The 4,441-nt window shown below is 37.6% G+C and overlaps 1 long non-coding RNA gene across 1 annotated transcript; it reads right to left on the bottom strand.

The window, feature by feature from the left end:
- Positions 1-226: 226 nt before the first annotated feature.
- On the bottom strand, positions 227-3,935 carry LOC137196207 (uncharacterized). Its single transcript, XR_010931225.1, has 2 exons — positions 3,608-3,935; positions 227-649 (listed from the first exon to the last, which is right to left on the bottom strand). It is a non-coding gene; the product is annotated as an uncharacterized lncRNA (long non-coding RNA).
- Between the last annotated feature and the right edge of the window lie 506 nt (positions 3,936-4,441).

The following is a 4,441-nucleotide window of genomic DNA, read 5'->3' as shown; positions in this document are numbered from 1 at the left end:
AAACCTAAAGGTTCCTCCATGGACCGGTCACTCTTCATGGACACACAGCTGGGTCTAGGTCCAGATCCAGGTCCAGGTCCAGGTCCAGGTCCAGGTCCAGCAGAGTCTGGTCTGTGCTGCTTCTTTGTTCTTCAACACAACACACACAGAGCTTTGAGTGTGAATAATGATGGTGGAGTGATGTGAGTGGAGAACAGTGATGGACAGTTAGAGATCCTCATCTCACCTCTGAGCTTTGGTCTGGCTGTCATGTTCCCCACACAGAGAGCTTTTAGAGGGAGGGACTCCCTCCTCTCTGTCCTCACACTGATCCATAGCAGAGAAACACCTTCACACAAACACAACAACAAGCTCATTCATTACAACAAGCTGCACATCACACCAGCACTGCAGTTACAACAGCGTCATTCTTGATTCAACCACCAGATGGCATCAAAGTAAGACATTATTCTTCATTTCCACTGAGGTTTAATGTTTAATGTTTTACTTTCAGAAGGTTCCAGTTCTCTGTTGGCTTTTCATTTACCACTATAGAGCACATTTAATGGAGATGAGCTGCTGGTGGAGTCAGCTGTGTGGCAGAAGAAATAAAAATACTCACCAGGTGAATTCAGATCCACATCCAGTCACAGAGTCTTTGTAGCTTCACCTGCAGAGGAAACACAGAGAGAGAAACTGCTGCTGATTCTCCTTCATCAGTCCTTCATCATCAGTCTGAGGACTCTGGTTTTCTATGGAGTCATTTGTACTTCTTGCTGTTTTAATTAGAGATTGTACTGAATGACACTTTATTGATTAATAACAGTTAAGCAGCATATCACACTCAGAGGCCTGACATGTATTTCAACTGATGATTTAGTGAATATACATAAAGATACTGATGCAACAATTTTCACAAATATCAGTGGAGACAAAACTTGTGAAGTTTGTCAGACACTAAACGTGTTCTCTCTCTTTTATCCCCGAGGAGATTAGAAGGAGCCACAAGATCACATGAATGTTTGTATTTCAGAGCATCAATGCATCATATTTTTATTTACATTCATCTTTATTTATGGTTCTGTTATAGTTGCTACAGCTGTGTTATATTCTATTTGATCTTGTGGGAATGTTGTCTGTCAATCAGTGTTAGATTATAAGGATCAAAGTACAGACGTTCCCATGATTTATGGTTGAATTAATGGAGCATCATCTTCATCTTCATCATCATCGTCATCATCATGTACAGTAAAGATTAAAACAGTTGTGTTTTGATGACAGTGATTCACTTTGTAGTTTATATAATGTGACATTGATTTTATATTGATATAGTATAAAGATACTGAATGAAGGTTTGGCAGCAACATAAACTTTAGTTTCTATTGCTGCAGCTCTTAGCTTGGTTAAAATACTGAATATCATCAATGAAAAGATGTTTTCAACAGTTTGTCTGTGATATAGTTTAGAAAGATTCCAGAGAATATTATTTAATGACTTTTATTAGCGGTTAATCACTAACCATTCCACCTGTGAAACAAAGTCTCCCTCACTACCAGCATGATACTGGTTATTAAAACATGCACCAGTTTAAAGGTGACTGAATGGGGCGACCCTTCATACTGACACTAAACTTCTCTGACAATGAATAAAATGTTTTACACAAACAAACTCAAGACTGTTTGAAACCGTTTGAGTTCATTTGATGTCAAACTGTCAGAACATAATCACATGACTGTGTTTAAGTGCAGTTAGTGACGTGTTGAAAGCTGATAAAATGTGTATCTGTCAGGTTGGTGAGCTGTTGTTGACTTGCTAGCTAGTGACAGTGTTCCTAATATAACTGCAGCACATTTTACTGTTTGATGAACAATAAATTCACTGCAGAACATCTATTAAAACATGGTTTACTTTTACTGCTCAACATTAAACACAACTAAACAGCATATTATTAATAATCTATTTCATTCATTTATGAAAAGCAGCAGCATCATACATTGAGCCTTTAACACTCAGTGTCAGCTGTGTATTTATTTGAGTCTCATTTATTATTATTGATGCACATATTACATGTTATATGCAGGTAATTTTTCAGAGTAACAACAGACAGTGAAAGGTTGACTGTTGGAATTAGTGTTAAAATAGTGCAGACGTGGAACAATGTGTGGCACAGGGGTAACATTCATTAAGACCTGCATTATTGTCTCTGATGCTGTGAAATACACACAGTGATGGAGGAAACTCAACTGCAGTCAAATACAACAGTTGTTGAAACAAGCTGATTGAAGGTCATTTGTGAGGTTTGTGATGTCACTATTCTTCAGCCAGCACATGGTCTCAGTTGGGTGTTGTGTGTTAGCAGCGACCCACGCTGACACAGTTCTATAGCAGCTAGTTTAACTGACATGCTAACATCCAGCATTTCATTCAAACTGAGCAGAGCAAACACTGACAGGCATCTTTTATTCTCCCTCTAAATGTTCTTGTTGCTGCATCATCTGTAGATTCTCTTTACATCATAGATGCTTTCCAAGCTAGCAGCATACGAGCTGTCTGAGGCTAATGAGCTGCTAATAAAACCCTCTGAGTCATTTTTTACCGTTGGGTTAACTGTTATGTGTTTTGATCTTTATAATTTTAATCTTGTGGTATCTGTCTTCTACATTAACTACTGACAAACACCTTTGTTCTCACTCTTGTTCTGATTTATAATATTATTGGATTTGTTTAATATCGATTTCACATTTTTCCTCCATTAAAGCTCCAAAGGCAAACTGCTGTCTTCAACCTTTACTGGAAGTGTGTTGTGTAACTACACACTTAGTGAGGACAGAAGAACAGTTAAAAGAAAGAGAACAGCAGCTTCTCTCACACACTTGGCTTCCTGGAAATCACAGACCACCTCTGATGTGACTGATCAGATCATAAATAGTCCAATAGTTCCAGTTGATAAAACTTTATAACATTAAAGGTGAGTCAGCAGGTTGTATAATACAGGTGTGTCTGCGTGTCCTTACACGACCATTAAACCTGCTCATTATATCAGGTTAATGATTAACAGATATTCACATTAACTGGTGGAAACTACTAGTCGGATTCTTGATTAAATGTTAACTCAACAATACAACAAGATTTCCACTGAGAAATGATGGAAAAATGCAGGATGAATGCAATAATATTTAGTAAAGGCTCAGCACAGGAAGCTGCTGACACTGCAGACACTCATTTCATGAAAATGAGCTCGACTAAATATTGGAAACATCTTTCAAAGTAATTAAGTCCAAAACAACCACAGAACCAATGTACCTCAACAAAACTTAACACTTATTGCATCACTGTTGTATTTCATTGTATTATTCAGGTGTTTCTATTTTTCTGGTCACTTAGTGTGTCAACAGGCTGAATTTTGACTAATGAAGCTTTTCCAGAGTTTCCTCTGATGTTTCTGTTGCCTAAACAGCATCTTGTTAGCAAAGCTAATTAGAGTCAAAGAGGATTAACGAGGTTTCAAACCTTCCACCGGTATTCAACAAAGCAACATAATAAATCACTACTAGCACCATCTCTACTGGTGTCACATCATTTTAACCCCCGCTGACACAAACATGATGAAACCTGTTGCTTACGTTACCTTTAGATGCTGAAAATCATTTTCATCAAGCTGATGAGTGAAGGTGAAATTAATCAGCAGCTTCAACCAGGAAACCAAACGTAGGAAGAACAAACATGTAACTCACAGCAGGAAGATTTCAAATGTCAGTTGCTTCACAAACAGTCTCAACTCTGGATTCATCTTTAACCAGAAGTGACTGTAAAGAAATATGATCCCAGCACAGCGCTGACCTTTGGAATAAAGAACCTGGAACAGCTAAAGTCAAACATTGACAGACTGTATAAATCCTCATCAGATGGTGGAAATTTTCCTCATTGGAAAGAGGCACAGAGACATAAAGAAAGCATTAAACATTGTCACTAGTTGAAGCAGTTGTAGACGCTGTACAATCCATCACACCATCAGTAACAATTATACAAATGTTCAAACACAAACAAAAATACAATCATCTTGTATTTTTTGAAAAAAAGCATGTTGTTCAGCCGGCCCTTTCCCTAAAGATTGTGAACCTAAACTAGACAGCTTTATACCTCTTCAGAAGCAAAGCTAAAAACAGTCTGGTCCCTAAATGGACACTTCCACAAACTGTTACACCTTCTGACAAACAAGTTTAGTGTCACAGGCTGCGACAAACATGGGAGACCAGACGAGTTTTACCAGTTAGGCCGAGTACAGAGCTGCTTGAACATTTGTGAACGCTTTAGAATTTTCTGTATTTCTGCATAAATATGACCTAAAACATGATCAGATATTTACACAAGTCCTAAAACTAGATAAAGTGAACCCAATTAAACAAATAGGACAACATTTTTTTTAATCTTTTTCATTAATTTATTGAGGAAAATTATCCAA

The sequence above is a fragment of the Thunnus thynnus genome, chromosome 13 (assembly GCF_963924715.1).
Source record: "Thunnus thynnus chromosome 13, fThuThy2.1, whole genome shotgun sequence".
NCBI classification, from domain to species: domain Eukaryota; kingdom Metazoa; phylum Chordata; class Actinopteri; order Scombriformes; family Scombridae; genus Thunnus; species Thunnus thynnus.
The sequence above is the reverse complement of the archived record's forward strand: the minus strand, read 5'-3'. Positions and strand labels throughout refer to the sequence as shown.